The sequence below is a fragment of the Eubalaena glacialis genome, chromosome 17 (assembly GCF_028564815.1).
Source record: "Eubalaena glacialis isolate mEubGla1 chromosome 17, mEubGla1.1.hap2.+ XY, whole genome shotgun sequence".
In the NCBI taxonomy this organism is placed as follows: Eukaryota; Metazoa; Chordata; class Mammalia; order Artiodactyla; family Balaenidae; genus Eubalaena; species Eubalaena glacialis.
Genome location: NC_083732.1, coordinates 44,598,889 through 44,616,319, shown reverse-complemented (window position 1 = coordinate 44,616,319; position 17,431 = coordinate 44,598,889). Strand labels below are relative to the sequence as shown.

The following is a 17,431-nucleotide window of genomic DNA, read 5'->3' as shown; positions in this document are numbered from 1 at the left end:
ACAAGAACTCTCATTCATTGCTGGTGGGACTGCAAAATGGGTACAATCATTTTGGAAGACAATATCTTACAAAGCTGAGCATAGTCGTACCTTACAATCCAGTGACTGTGCTCCTAGTTACCCAATTGAGTTAAAAATGTATGTCTGCACAAAAATCTGTGCATGAATGTTTATATCAGCTTTATTTATAATCACCAAAACCTGGAAGCAACCAATATGTCTTCAATACGTGAATGGATAAACAAACTATGGTACATCTATACAATGTAATATTATTCAGTCATAAAAAGAAATGAGCATGCTCGCTTTGGCAGCACATATACTAAAATTGGAACGATACAGAGAAGATTAGCATGGCCCCTGTGCAAGGATGACACACAAATTCGTGGAGCATTCCATACTTTTTATTATCAAAAAATCTAGAAACAATAAATGTTGGAAAGGGTGTGGTAAAATGGGAACCCTCCTGCACTGTTGGTGGGAATGTAAATTGATACAACCACTATGGAAAACAGAATGGAGATTCCTCAAAAAATTAAAAATAGAACTACCATATGACCCACCAATCCCACTACTGGGCATATACCCTGAGAAAACCATAATTCAAAAAGAGACATGCTCCCCAATGTTCATTGCATCACTATTTACAATAGCCAGGTCATGGAAGCATCCAAAATACCCATGGACAGACAAATGGATAAAGAAGAGGTGGTTCATATATACAATGGGATATTACTCAGCCATAAAAAGGAACGAAATTGAGTCATTTGTTGAGACGTGGATGGATCTAGAGACTGTCATACAGAGTGAAGTAAGTCAGAAAGAGAAAAACAAATATCGTATATTAACGCATGTATGTGGAACCTAGAAAAATGGTACAGATGAACCGGTTTGCAGGGCAGAAGTTGAGACACAGATGTAGAGAACAAATGTATAGACACCAAGGGGGGAAAACCACAGTGGGGTGGGGATGGTGGTGTGCTGAATTGGGGGATTGGGATTGACATGTATACAGTGATGTGTATAAAATTGATGACTGATTAAAAAAAAAAAAAAAAAAAGAGACATGTACCACAAAGTTCATTGCAGCACTATTTACAATAGCCAGGACATGGAACCAACCTAAATGTCCATCAACAGATGAATGGATAAAGAAGATGTGGCACAAATATACAATGGAATATTACTCAGCCATAAAAAGAAACAAAATTGAGTTATTTGTACGAGGTGGATGGACTTAGAGTCTTTCATACAGAGTGAAGTAAGTCAGAAAATAAAAATGGTACTGATGAACCTAGTTGCAGGACAGGAATAAAGATGTAGACATAGAGAATGGACTTGAGGACATGGGGTGGGAGGGGGAAGCTGGGGCGAAGTGAGAGTAGCATTGACATATATACACTACCGAGTGTAAAATAGCTAGCTAGTGGAAAGCAGCAGCATAGTACAGGGAGATCAGCTCGGTGCTTTGCAATGACTTAGAGGCGTGGGATAGAGAGGATGGGAGGGAGGCTCAAGAGGGAGGAGATATGGAGACATATGTATGCCTATGACTGATTCACTTTGGTGTACAACAGAAACTAACAGTATGGTGAAGCAATTAAGCTCCAATAAAGATCTAATAAAAAAAATAAAGAAAGAAATGAGCTATCAAGCCATGAAAAGACATGGAGGAACCTTAAATGCATATTGATAAATGAAAGAAGCCAGTCTGAAAAAGTTATATACTGTCTGATTTCAACTATATGACATTTTGGAACAGACAAAACTATAGAGACAATAAAAATATCATTGGCTGCCAAGGATTCCAAGGGAGGGAGGTATAAAATGAATAGCTTGAACACAGATTTTTCAGGGTGGTGACGCTATTCTGTGTAAAACTAATGGTGGATACATGTTATCATGCATTTTTCAAAACCCCTAGAACTGTACAACACAAAGAATGAAACAATGTAGTTATTGACTATAGTTAATAATAATGCTTCAATATTGGCTCATTTACTGTAACAAATGTACTGCACTAATACAAGATATTAGTAATAGACCAAACTCTGTGTGGGGATAAGGGTTAAAGGGTAAGAGTAGAGTAGGTATATGGAATTCTATGTGCTATCAGTTCAATTATTCTATAAATCTGAAACTATTAAAAAAACAAAGTTTATTAATTATTTCTTAATTATCTTTGGTCATCTACATATATATGGCATACTTTTGACAAAGGTGCCAAGTTAATTGAATGGAGAGATAGTATTGTTTTCATCAAATGGTGCTAGAACATATATAAACAAAAAGGGGGGGAGACCTCAACCCTTACCTAATAAGATATAAAATATTAACTTGAAAAGGGTCACAGACCTAAATGTATAACATAAAATTATAAAATTCTGGAAGGAAACATAGGAGAAAAATCTTCATGATGTTAGGTTAGGCAATAATTTCTTAGTTTGCACAAAAAGTGAAAATCATAAAGCAAAAACTGCCAAATTGGACTTCATCAAAATACAAAATAGATTACCAGATGAACCACCTAAAGCTCTTTCCACTGGAAGGATTTTCCCTCACAACTCTCTTTTAGGGCCACTCCTGAGCAATCCGCTTTCAACTTTAACCCACATAGGAAGTCAACTCATCCATAAATTATGTTAGACCTTTCTCCTTTCTCTTCTGATAACAAGAAACCTCCTATGTAGCCATAGGTGATGGATGACATGGAAGCCTGGGCCACTTGCTTTTCAAGATTTCCTGCAGCTTCTGGCCCCAATCTTGCCTAATCTCACTTCCACATTATTAATGAATTGCATTGGGCTTTCCCAACATTATAACATGATGGTTCTGACAGAACACATTCCATGAGGGTCAGTTCTGATCACATGGTTATTTGAGTTTCCATCCTCAGAGGCTTCCTCTCAACCAGGGCCCAGTAGCATGCCAGAGGCTGTTTTTAAAATGGAGCATAATTTTCTGCAGTGGATGACATGGCCTTACTCCAAAATCCTAGGAGTCTAGGTTATGATTTTCCTACTGGGGATTGCCTTAAATTCCATAGCATTTTTCTACCACATATACCATTAATATCATTGGACCTGCAAGGTTATGTGGTCCAAGTAGCAAAACTGCTTGTCCTGTATCTAGACCTGCTGCCAGACTCTGTTCTGCTCTGGGCTCAGCTTACTAAATGGATCAGAGTAATATTCTCCGGAGTGAAAAATGCCTCCTCCAGAATGCAAAGAAGCCTGCTAAAGCATTGTGCTTCTTTCTCACTGATGGCAAAAGCCATCCAATTCCATGGTCCATATAGTTACTACTTCCTATAAATCTCTCAAAGCCTGAGATCTTTTCCTTGCCAGTGCATTCTGTTCCACTGGTGTCCAATCCCAAGTCATCACTGATAAAAATTTAACTCTTTCACTGCTACATCATTCTAGGGGTTATCAGTACTCCACCTACCAGCAGTGATGGAGTTCTGTCATCTGGTCAGTGAGTGACCCAGCTCTAATATCCCATTTTAGAGTCTGCTTCCTGGGACCATTTCTGGTTCCAAATTTTTCTAGGTCAGTATCCCTGGAAACAGACTCTGAGACAGAGATTTGCATGCTAAAGATTTTTGAGAAATGTTGTAAGAAAAAATGAAAGCAAGCACTGGGCTGAAGGAGAAGTTGAACTGAGAGACAGATACAAGAAAGACCTCAGCAGATCCCATGAGATGTTATGGAGTTGGGATGACCCTTCAGAGTTGTCCAACTCTGAGGCAAAAAAACCAGACTTTTGTATTCCTACATCAACCAGTTGTTGGATATGGGCTGCCCCCAGAAAGGGGCCTAACCTTGGGTGAAGGAACAATTCAAATGATAGAGACTCAGCTTTGAGCCATGAGCATCCAATACTCTGAACAGCTGTGGAAATTTTTCTAAAAAGTCTAAAGTCACCCAATAGTTCTATTTTTCCCAGATCACAAAGCTCATAGCCTATGCTAGCTACACACTTACTGCCCCTACTTTTGTTCTAAACACACACCAAAAAAATGTATTTTATTTTCCAATTAGTATATTACTGAATTTACTAATTTGCTCAAAGTTTTTGCATGTGTTCCATCCCTTCCTGTTTAATAGTTCTTTTAGTATCTGACTGTTGCAATCTCCCTTAGTCTCTGTATGCCTGAAATGTCTTCATTTTGACCTCTGCATTAAATGGTAATTCAATTAGGTACAAAATTTTAAACTGGCAGCTATTTTCCTTTAGCTGATTATATGGATACACATCTGACACATACTCTTACTGGGAAGAAGTTTGCTGTCAGTCTCATCATTCTTCCTTTGCATTTGCTGCAAGGTACTCTTTTCCTTTTGGTACTGTTACTAGATGTATACAGGAGCCTGTCAGTGTATTCTCCAGGTATCTAAAATGCTCTTTCATAGTCATATTTTTCATCTCTAACTCTGCTGCTTTCTGGGTGAATTATTCATTACTCTCTTCCAATTTACTAATTCCTCTTTGCCTGTGTCTAATGTAGAGTGTATTTCATCAATAGAGTTTTTAATTTCACTGGTTATATTATTCATTTTCAGGATTTTTAATTACTCTTTTTCACATCCAGCCTTTTTTTGCTTCATTTCATCCTCGGTTTTATTTCATTATTTCTTTGTTCTTTACGGATGTTATTTCTTCATGCATCTCCCTGAACTTCCTAAACGTATTTATTTTAAAATATATGTCAGTTGTTCTACCACATTAACTTTTATGAAATGAATTAATATAGAAAGTTTTTATGTTCTTGATTACTTTTTCAGTATTAGGGTTTTTCCTCCCCTGGCTTTAGGAATTATCAGTTATCTCCAGAATTTCTTTCTCTGTTTTTTCTTCCATGTCCAGTTTTGTAGTGCTTCTACCTGGTCCCCCAAGTCTCCCATAGCAAAGCCATATCCTATATTGAAGATCAAATGTTATATAACAGAGACATCAAGAATTTTACAGTTTCTGTCACAAAGTCATCTTAAGGCTTGATTCCATTTCTGGTCACAATGCTGTGTTTGCTTCTTCTGTCTCCCGTGGCTTCATATAAGCCATATTTCTATGCCTTTTACAACAGGGGGCCTCCTTCCCCAGCCCCTGGTTTCAATTAGTGAGCTTGGCTCTTCTCTCCCACCTCACAGGGAGGAATTCACCTCACAAGCATGAACTACCAGGTTTTATACCCAGCAACTGGCAACCCTAGTCCTTCATCCACACCTCAAAATTTTATCTATTGTTTTATATTTGGAACAGAAGGATGCTTCAAAGTCTAAATTTACAAGGCCCTCTTGTATAAAACTTGATAAACATTTATTTTCAAATATTTGTTGAATGAATAAATGAAATGCTCTTTGCATTCTCAAGAGTCCCTCTGAGCCTTTGTTTGTGCTGTTCTCTCAACCTAGAATGAACTTTGCCTCTTTTCAATCCTACTCATTGTTTAAATATTATCTCCCCTACAAAGATTTCCCCAATGACAACATGCCTTACACAAAATTAATTATGCTCACTCTGTTTTCTCATTGCATTTATTACAAACCTCTTTTATAGCATATTTCAGATCATAAAACAGTTATTTTTACTTCTGCCACCTCAACTGATTGCAAAACTGCGTCTTATTTAACTCTGAATTTTTGGACCTTACACAGTAGACTGCATTTTTATGTTTTCAAATATTTGTAAAATGAATTGCTGTGAATTACAGACCAAGAGAATATACTATTTTAATCACTAAACTTTCTTTATTTCAAGATGTGAAAATATTTTACACTAATCAAAGCAGTGTTAGGACTATTTTATGTGTTACACCAGTATGTTGGGGAAAATTTGTGCTTTAAATTCTACAATGACTGATATAATCTTTAAAAGAAAAAAAAAAGTGTATCATAAAAAAATTTTCCTGTGCAACTTTAGCAACCTTGGCCTAGACTCGTGAGGGAGAAGGACTATGTCTTAAATGTCCTTTTATCTCTCATCCTTGGCATGGCAACTGGCACAAAGTAAACCCTCAAAGAAAGTTATTGAACTAAAATGCAAAACTTTTCCCTATTGTGAGTAAATTGTCTTATTGTTATTTGTACAATGTTTATAGAGCAATATAGCAACAGCTACTATTAATGGAGATCTTACTATGGGCCAAATACTATGTCAGCTATTTAAATTCAGTATGATGTTTAACCTTTTTAAACAATTGAAAAAGGTATTTAATAATGAATAATATTAAATAATCACATTTCACAGGTAAAACTTTTTAGTTCAGAGACGTTAAATAACTTGTCTGAAGTTACATAGTGAGTTTCAGCAATACTAAGATCTGAACACTGGTGGGTCTAACTTCCAGTCTTTCCTCTCAATATTATATCTCTAAAATATGTATGCTATCTTAAATTCTTATTTATTTGCCTATCTTTCCTTATTTCTTCTCAGTAACATCCTTGTGAGATTTTATGTTTACTATTTGGGCATAAAACTTAACTGTAAATACAGGTGAAGAAAGGAGAAGGAAGGCAAAACTGCTCTACAGTTTAGGAGGCTGGCAGTTCTTGGTTTTAGTTTTTTTCCTATATGTATGAATAATTATTTAAAATTCCCTTCTAAGTAGGAATAGACAGGTACTCACACATGTGTCCCTGGAAGACAGACAAAGTACCCTGAACAGAAAATTTGATGGGGAGGAAATGGAAACTAGATGTAGAATCTGCATCAGAAATGGCTCCACCCCTTCACAGCTGCAAAATCAAGTCTGTGGAGAGGTTTCTTGGAGACACAAGTCATTTAGGGTGGAGACACCAAATCATTCATCTGAGACAGAGAATGAGAGAGGGAGGGAGAGAGAGAGCTCACCATTAGCAGAGAACAGCAAATAAGCTAGAATAGACCCTTGCTAGGAATTATGACAATAAGGAGTGTCATATGCTAAGCACAATAAACTTCTTTATGTTATTCCACTAAAGGACATAAGAGGATTAAGTCTTCACTAGTTAACTTGCTATCTCAGTTATGGACTCTCCAACTGAAGGATTTTAATTTTTACGAATAAAGGGATGGTTTCGCAGAGCAGTCCACCAGGGTGAGAAATGAGGCCACCCTTCCGCACAGCCCTATTTTCCATGCTTCTGTGGAATTCAGCAAAAGCCTCAGTCTCTAGTGAAAGGTTAGCCCTTATTCTGATAAGCTCTAGACTGTCTGAGCAGTGAACATTTTAAATCAGCATAATTATACTTCACATGGCAATAAACACTTTCAGTTTAAGTGTGCATAATTTGTCTCTTTGTCTGATTCTCTTTGTTGCATTAGTTTTTTCTCCATGGTAAGCATAAAATAACAGGATTTGTGATGATTCCCTAGAGATTACTCCTTTTTTTCTCTCTCTCTCTCTCTCTCTTTTAAAAATGCTTAAGTTGCTTTGTTTATTTTTAAAAAAAGAAAGAAAAGAAAAAGAAAGTTGAAGAATTTTAGAGAAAAATCTCATCTCCAGCCATTTGGTTTAGAAAAAAATTAGGCGGATTACAAATGTTAAAAGTTGTTCTTAGTGCAGGAAACCAGGTCTTCCAGTGTTTTTGCGTATCTTCTAATTCCCCGTTCTATGGCCAGGCCTGAGGTTGGTCTGACTCAAGTTTGGTTGTCTGGCTTTGATTGGTATTCAGGCGGAGTGGTGAGTATGTAAGGCTCTAATCCCTGCAACACATGGTAATTTTTTCATTCTCACTCAGCCTCCACCTGTTCCATGGTCCAGTAGAGGACTGCAAATCCTATCAAGGGAGGGCAACGCGACTAAGCTTGCCTCCCTGGCTTCAGTCCATCACATGTGCACTCGGGCTGCAGAGCACCCAGCCAGCTGCAGCCCAACGATCATGTTATCAGATGACGGATGGCTTCATATCAGGTGTTTAAACTGACGAGCTGCCCCGTCTGGGAAATGATTCAGGAAGTCTGGCCTTGCTTGGTGAATGGGGAAAGTGACAATGCCAATCAGAGTGACCCCTGCAGCCTCCCTGCTGCTGCCCCAACAGCCACAGTCACAGCTATCCCACTGGTTACTTTTTCAATTCTATTGTCACTCAGCTGAGGTTAGACCTACTGTCACTAAATTATATATTAATCCAAATATTTTCCTTGCAAGAGCCTTTATAAAATGAATCCAGGCCTCCAACAGACTCATGATCAGAATTAGAGGACAAGACATAGGATTCAGTCCAATAATTTTAGAGGTTGTTTCACACCACTTTGCATAGCCTGTTTTGAAGTAAAGATGGTTATTTTGGAGGGAACTGCATATTTTACCCAAAATCGAATCAGGATCCACTACAATGAGAAATGCAAGAGAGTTCAAAGTGTTGTGTATAGATCTGCATATAAATCCCTCTGTAATATTAGTTCTCAATTACTGATTGGTGTCCCTTTGTGGACATTTGAAGGGTATTCTCAAAATGGCTTTTCCAAACTATCTTTATGAGATAATTTGTGATTTGGTAATCTGGTTTTAAAAAATTAAAGTTTTTTAGAATCTACCACTTTTGCTCAGTATGTAGGGAATATGTATGCATAAGGCTAGATTTACAGACCATAAGACAACATGGAAATTTCAACCAGTGGAATCGATTTCCCATCACGCCCTTGATATTGTATTGTGGATACAGTCTATTTATAGATAGTATATCATATCAATTACTCATCATAGCAAATATCGAGTAATGGAGATATTCAAGCAGAATGCATGAACACTTCAGAAATCATTTTCTATGCAATATTTATTTTCATCAACAATTCCAAATGACAGTGAAAAACTCATGAGTCAAGCACCAATTGTTTTATTTTTAATTTAAAAACATATTGTTGTCCAGGTCTTTGATGAAAGTACTGCTTTGTCCCCCCATGTCTTAAGGCACTTTTTTTTTTTTTCTTTTTTGCAACCAGGGACAGTGAATAAACAAAACAAAGGGAGAGTTTAATGGGAATGACAGCACAGCAGGTACATTTACGATTTGGTATCATTACAGTTTTCATCCAGGAAAATTGTCAACCATTCCAAGAATAAAAAATAAAATGCTATGTACTATATAGTATAACCTCTTTAAATTGGCAATTTGTTCCTGTTTGATAATTCATCCTTAAGCAAACCTCAACTGCTTGCTACCTGCTGTATTCATTAGCCTGTCCATCTTCCTATTCCCTGTAGAGTATGCGGAGCTATGATTGTTAGAAAAATGTTGTGCTACTGTGTATATTTGCTACTTAATACATGTATATATGTTTGCACGGATTTTTATGCAATTGTTTTAGAAAGATGAGCAAACTTTTTTTTGGACTGGAAGAGTGTTATTAGTGTTTCTGGATGTTTTGCAACAAATCTATTTTAGATGAATAATGTATTACATACTGTGTCATATGCAGTAGAAATTTTTTTTTATTCATCTATTGAGCATAACATGCAAAGCTCAATATAGAAACTACCAAATTTTAAGAGCAACAGCTCTCTGTATGTGGCACATTTGCAAATATGGGTATTTCAGAGTGCAAATTAAAATAGTTTGATGCACCATATCACACTTTCTCAATGAAAGGGAAACTTTCCTTGTGCTTACTATAAACACTTCATTTACACGTTTATTTGAGACTTTGTTAAATTAGATTGTGTAAACACAGGCTGTATAGCAAGTCAGATTTAATACACATGAGTTTTAAAACTGACTTGCATGCTGAACATAAAAAGTATAAAGGACTTCACCAAGATTTATTGATTCATGTCAAGGCATCATTACTTTTCAAAGTGTGAAAAATGATCATATATTTATGACCTGCCGACTGAAGCTGTTTTGTGAATTAGCAAAAGCTCTGGAGAGGGGCAGCCTAATTGCATTATCATAGAATCAGAGATGGTTGTCAATTTCCCCCATTTAGCTTTTCTCCTTTAGTTTGTTAAAATGAAGGTGCCATACGTTGGTTGAATTCACTAATACCCTGATGAATGAGGTATTTTCCCAGTAGGCTCACTACCAGTATAAACAGTGAATTAGGAATGATAGACCATCAATCATATCGCCTTCAAACAGATCTCTGCCCTGAGGTTATTCATTACATATTAGGACCACTTAAAAAGTTTTCACACAGGATTCACTGATGAAAAGACTTAAATCGTCCATAATCTTCGAAGTCTCCTTTGGAAGCAAGAGTATGTGAAATAGGTTACTTTTTTCATTAACTCAGTTTTCATTGTCTCTTTCATTTCAATTGTATTATTTCTTTTTTGTGTGTGTTATTTCTTTTAAAAATATACATGACACTATTCACCTTATATTGGTTTCTGTTCTTTAGCAAATATCCTAATTATAAGATTGGATTCTACAGTTTGGTAGTCATTTCTTCTTTATACGATCACAAATTAAAGGTAGTTCTCAGAGAAATCCACATCAACTGAATACAAATTTCAGGCTTAAATAAATGCTCACTTACCTCTTATATTTTGGCATCTACAAGTTTAAGATGACCTGGTGATTTGTGCCGTGTTTTTTATGCAAAGGGTCAGAGCTTGCCCTCAGGCGCCCATGTACGTTTCCCCTGGGGTTTTGTCCCTTTAATGGAAATTACGCGTATGCATCCAAGGAAAAGATTCCTCCCGAAGGGATTTATCCTGCCTCAATGTGCAAACATAATTCTCATTAAAATTAATAGGAGTTGCACACATGCATCTAGAGAAGAAATTGACTCCTAGGTTCAGATCACCTCATTCTGTTTCATGCCAAGGATGACAGGGTCTGCCCTGAAGGTGGGCATGCTGCCAAACGTTGGAGAGTTCAGATAAGCAATCAGAACTTCGAACACTCACCTACACATGTGTGAGGCTCTGCGATTTTTTTTCTTTGTAAGAGATTGTACAGGGAACCTAACTAGATTCTTATTTGCTAACCTTTTTTCCAGCATTACGATTATTTCCATTATTTCTTCTCTAGGGAGTTCAGGAAAACTGGGCATTGCTTATACTTGGTTCTTGGATTGAAGGTTTGGGATCATTTGTATTTATCAGAATCACTGGACCATAACATTTGTCTATTCTGTCCTTTTGTAATGCTTCAAAAATACCTCTTATTTGACTGGATAAGTGGTATTTAACTCCTGGTGTGTTTTAGGGCCTGAGAAATCAGCTTTTTATTCTAGGGAAATGCAGCTTTAATGCACACATTTCTAAACTAGTGTAAATTCAACCAAACAACATTTTTAGACCAACTGAATCTACATAACAGAAAAAAAAAGAAGAGCAAACTTAACATTCAATTAATTTGAGCATTTCTGTTGAAAACACGTAAATCAGCCCATAAAAAATATAACCCCACCCTTCGGAGATAATGTCTTATTGGATTAATTTTAAAAGTTGAATAATTTCAAAAACACGAATATCACCACTCTGAAACATATCTGAACAAGAATTTCCAATTCTTCTCACTTATAAAGCCAGTATATTATAGGAGAAATATAAGTGCTTTTACTGATTTAGTTACATCAAGTAAACAATGTATTGAAATCTAAGGATTTTTTTTATCACCTTAGGAAGCAGATTATACAAACCAATTTTGACATCAACAAAATAAACCACAAATTTGTATTAATGAGAGATATGTGTATATAATGAGCAGACTTGGCTAGAAGATATAATAGGTGCCTGTTATCACATCTCCTTAAAAGAAAAAAATTGCAGAAATTTAGACATTTAAGTGACTGCATAAACAGGTAAATTAAACCTCTCCAATTTTCAGTTCCAATTAAACTGGCCAAATACATAGTTCACTGAATCATAAAATATTTCCAAGCAAAACCAATAAACCAAGTGTTGAGACTTACTTGTGTGTTTGGCACAGTTGCATTTGGAACCTTTTTATATCTAAGTAATGACTCTGAGGATAAGGAAAGAACCTAGAAGGCAAATATAGGGAAGATGAGGTTGACTTTTCAATAATTCAACTTCGTATTCCAAAGAAGATTTCAGGTTGTCAGTGACACTCTTATTTCCAGATTCTGTCCCTTTTACTGGATACACTTCCTTCTACCATCCTGTAACATTTCATGGCCCCCTAAATTTCATTATCAGCCTTTTCTGTTCATTACATGCTCTCTTCTTTGGCTATATTGCACTTATGGCCAGGCTTCAGCTACCATTTTGGTACCAGAGACTCCCAAATTGATATGTCACATCTTAGCCATTTTTCTAAATTCTAAATCCTACTCAATTGACTACCTCAAACTCAGTGTGGACAAAGAAGAACTTTGTTTTTCCTTGAGGGTTATGTATACCTACTTGAACAATTCAGGTAAATAATGATGACAAAAGGAAACAGAAAAGCCTTGAAAATGTTATTTTCTCTTGTACCATGTTCTGCAGAACATATGCTGTAAAACTAACTCTATATACTGTGATAGAGCACATCATTGTGAAAGAACTAAATAAATTATAAATGTTGTGTAAACACAGCTAGAATTACTTATTTTGAATGAATATGCATCTGCTTAAAATGATTTATTTCAAATTATTTGTGCAAGCTCTTTCTTCCTCCTCAAATTAAACTATCACCCAAAAAAATGTATTTTTGGCTGCCATATATGCCCTCACTAAGGAAATGGAGAATTTCTTTGATATATATGAATATCTTTCGGCCTTTCGGATAATGATTTCTGGATGTGTCTGAAATTGTTTCCTTTCATAGAACATATGAAAGCAAACTACATGTTTAACACTATATCTTTCAGTGTGTTTATAAACACTCTTTTAGTCTCTTGCTGATAAATAAATCAGTAAGTGTGAATGCAAAAGTATCTAAATACATAATTATCAAATCAGTTAAATTCAGACTTATGCCAATAGAATTGTAACATTCAAATGAACAAGAAGTACCTATGGGTTTACTTTTTTTCTTTTTTTCTCTTTTTTACCTTATATTCTAAATTCATAAAAGTAGCATATGAATACATATCAGTCAAAAAGAAATTCATACAATATACTAACATATAAAAACAATTAAATCCCTCTTTACTACCAAATCCAACACCATAAAGGTAAATAAAATAGTATTTATCTTCCTGTTTTGTCATAGCCATAAATCTAACACCTGAGAACAATCGATAGTACACATCTAAGTGTTCACTAAATATTTGCCAAATTAATTGATATCATTCCAGTTATTTTGTATACATTTTCATATATATTCAATATTAATGTGAACATAATGTGCCTACTATCCTGTGTTTTGTTGTTGTTACAAATCCATTTATCTCTTCATCAGCTCCTTCCATCTATCTCATTATATATGTATTTTTTTAACATCTTTTGGAGTATAATTCCTTTACAATGGTGTGTTAGTTTCTGCTTTATAACAAAGTGAATCAGTTATACATATACATATATCCCCATACATATACATATATATATACATATATACATATATCTCCTCCCTCTTGCATCTCCCTCCCCCCCACCCTCCCTATCCCACCCCTCTAGGGGGTCACAAAGCACCGAGTTAATCTCCCTGTACCATGCGGCTGCTTCCCACTAACTATCTATTTTACATTTGGTAGTGTATATATGTACATGCCACTCTCTCACTTCGTCGCAGGTTACCCTTCCCACTCGCCGTGTCCTCAAGCCCATTCTCTATGTCTGCGTCTTTATTCCTGTCCTGCCCCTAGGTTCTTCAGAACCTTTTTTATTTTTTGTTTTTACATTCCATATATATGTGTTAGCATACAGTATTTGTTTTTCTCTTTCTGACTTACTTCACTCTGTATGACAGACTCTAGGTCCGTCCACCTCAGTACAAATAACTCAATTTTGTTTCTTTTTATGGCTGAGTAATATTCCATTGTATATATGTGCCACATCTTTATCCATTCATCTGTTGATGGACACTTAGGTTGTTTCCATGTCCTGGCTATTGTAAATAGAGCTGCAATGAACATTGTGGTAGATGACTGTTTTTGAATTATGCTTTTTTCAGGATATATGCCCACTAGTGGCATTGCTGGGTCGAATGGTAGTTCTATTTTTAGTTTTTTAAGGAAACTCCACACTGTTCTCCATAGTGACTGTATCAATTTACATTCCCACCAAGAGTGCAAGAGGGTTCCCTTATCTCCACACCCTCTCCAGAAGTTATTGTTTGTAGATTTTTTGATGATGGCCATTCTGACTGGTGTGAGATGATAGCTCATTGGAGTTTTGATCAGCATTTCCCTAATGATTAGTGATGTTGAGCATCCTTTCATGTGTTTGTTGGCAATTTGTATATCTTCTTTGGAGAAATATCTATTTAGGGCTTCTACCCATTTTTGGATTGGGTTTTTTGTTTTTTTTGATATTAAGCTGCATGAGCTGCTTGTAAATTTTGGAGATTAATCCTTTGTCAGTTGCTTCATTTGCAAATATTTTCTCCCATTCTGAGGGCTGTGTTTTCGTCTTGTTTATGGTTTCTTTGCTGTGCAAAAGCTTTCAAGTTACATTAGGTCTCATTTGTTTATTTTTGTTTTTATTCCCATTTCTCTAGGAGGTGGGTCAAAAGGATCTTGCTGTGGTTTATGTCATACAGTGTTCTGCCTATGTTTTCCTCTAAGAGTTTTATAGTGTATGGCCTTACATTTAGGTCTTTAATCCATTTTGAGTTTATTTTTGTGTATGGTGTTAGGGAGGGTTCTCATTTCATTCCTTTCCATGTAGCTGTCCAGTTTTCCAGCACCACTTATAGAAGAGGCTGTCTCTTCTCCATTGCATATTCTTGCCTCCATTATCAAAAATAAGGTGACCATATGTACATTGGGTTATCTCTGGGCTTTCTATCCTGTTCCACTGATCTATATTTCTGTTTTGGGGCCAGTACCATACTGTCTTGATTACTGTAGCTTTGTAGTATAGTCTGAAGTCAGGGAGCATGATTCCTCCAGCTCCATTTTTCTTTCTCAAGATTGCTTTGGCTATTCGGGGTCTTTTGTGTTTCCATACAAATTGTGAAATTTTTTGTTCTAGTTCTGTGAAAAATGCCAGTGGTAGTTTGATAGGGATTGCATTGAATCTGTGGATTGCTTTGGGTAGCATAGTCATTTTCACAGTGGTGATTCTTCCAATCCAAGAACATGGTATATCTCTCCATCTGTTTACATCATCTTTAATTTCTTTCATCAGTGTCTTATACTTTTCTGCATACAGGTCTTCTGTCTCCTTAGGTAGATTTATTCCTAGGTATTTTATTCTTTTTGTTGCAATGATAAATGGGAGTGTTTCCTTAATTTCTCTTTCAGATTTTTCATCATTAGTGTATAGGAATGCAAGAGATTTCTGTGCATTAATTTTGTATCCTGCTACTTTACCAAATTCATTGATTAGCTCTAGCAGTTTTCTGGTAGCATCCTTAGGATTCTCTATGTAGAGTATCATGTCATCTGCAAACAGTGACAGTTTTGCTTCTTCTTTTCCGATTTGGATTCCTTTTATTTGTTTTTCTTCTTTGATTGCTGTGGCTCAAACTTCCAAAATTAAGTTGAATAATAGTGGTGGGAGTGGACAACTTTGTCTTGTTTCTGATCTTAGTGGAAATGGTTTCAGTTTTTCAGCATTGAGAACGATGTTGGCTGTGGGTTTGTCATATATGGCCTTTATTATGTTGTGGTAAGTTCCCTCTATGCCTACTTTCTGGAGGGTTTTTATCATAAATCGGTGTTGAATTTTGTCGAAAGATTTTTCTACATCTATTGAGATGATCATATGGTTTTTCTCCTTCAATTTGTTAATATGGTGTATCACATGGATTGATTTGCGTATACTGAAGAATCCTTGCATTCCTGGGATAAACCCCACTTGATCAAGGTGTATGATCCTTTTAAAGTGCTGTTGGATTCTGTTTGTTAGTATTTTGTTGAGGATTTTTGCATTTATGTTCATCTGTGATATTGGCTTGTAGTCTTCTTTCTTTGTGACATCTTTGTCTGGTTTTGGTATCAGGTTGATGGTGGCCTTGTAGAATGATTTGGGGAGTATTTCTCCCTCTGCTATATTTTGGAAGAGTTTTAGAAGAATAAGTGTTAGCTCTTCTCTAAATATCTGATAGAATTCACCTGTGAAGTCATCTGGTCCTGGGCTTTTGTTTCTTGGAAGATTTTTAATCACAGTCTCAATTTCAGTGCCTGTGATTGGTCTATTTATATTTTCTATTTCTTCCTGGTTCAGTCTTGGAAGGTTGTGCTTTTCTAAAAATTTGTCCATTTCTTCCAGGTTGTCCATTTTATTGACATATTGTTGCCTGTAGTAACCTCTCATGATCCTTTGTATTTCTGCAGTGTCAGTTGTTACTTCTCCTTTTTCATTTCTAATTCTATTAATTTGAGTCTTTTCCTTTTTTTCTTGATGAGTCTGGTTAATGGATTATCAATTTTGTTTATTTTCTCAAAGAACCAACTTTTAGTTTTATTGATCTTTGCTATGGTTTCCTTCATTTCTTTTTCATTTATTTCTGATCTGATCTTTATGATTTCTTTCCTTCTGCTATCTTTGGGGTTTTTTTGTTCTTCTTTCTCTAATTGCTTTAGGTGTAAGGCTAAGTTGTTTACTTGAGATGTTTCTTGTTTCTTGAGGTAAGATCGTATTGCTATAAACTTCCCTCTTAGAACTGATTTTGCTGCATCCTATATGTTTTGGGTCATCATGTTTTCATTGTCATTTGTTTCTAGCTATTTTTGGATTTCCTCTTTGATTTTTCAGTGATCTCTTGGTTATTGAGTAGCGTACTGTTTAGCCTCCATGTATTTGTATTTTTACAGATTTTTTCCCTGTAATTGATATCTAGTCTCTTAGCACTGTGGTCGGAAAAGGTACTTGATATGATTTCAGTTTTCTTAAGTTTACCAAGGCTTGATTTGTGAACCAAGATATGATCTATCCTGGAAAATGTTCCATGAGCACTTGAGAAGAAAGTATATTTTGTTGTTTTTGGATGGAGTGTCCTATAAATATCAATTAAGTCCATCTTGTTTAATATATCACTTAAAGCTAGTGTTTCCTTATTTATTTGCATTTTGGATGATCTGTCCATTGGTGTAAGTGGCGTGTTAAAGTCCCCTACTATGATTGTGTTACTGTCGATTTCCCCTTTTATGGCTGTTAGCAGTTGCCTTATGTATTGAAGTGCTCCTATGTTGGGTGTATAAATATTTACAATGGTTATATCTTCTTCTTGGATTGATCCCTTGAACATTATGTAGTGTCATTCTTCGTCTCTTATAATAGTCTTTATTTTAAAGTCTATTTTTTCTGATATGAGAATTGCTACTCCAGCTTTCTTTTGATTTCCATTTGCATGGAATATCTTTTTCCATCCCCTCACTTTCCGTCTGTATGTGTCCCTAGGCCTAAAGTGGGTCTCTTGTAGACAGCATATATTTGGGTTTTGTT

The 17,431-nt window shown here is 35.8% G+C and overlaps 1 non-coding gene across 1 annotated transcript; it reads left to right on the top strand.

The window, feature by feature from the left end:
• Positions 1–298: 298 nt before the first annotated feature.
• LOC133077478 (U6 spliceosomal RNA) lies at positions 299–405 on the top strand. Its single transcript, XR_009697752.1, has one exon. It is a non-coding gene; the product is annotated as a U6 spliceosomal RNA (small nuclear RNA).
• Positions 406–17,431: the final 17,026 nt, after the last annotated feature.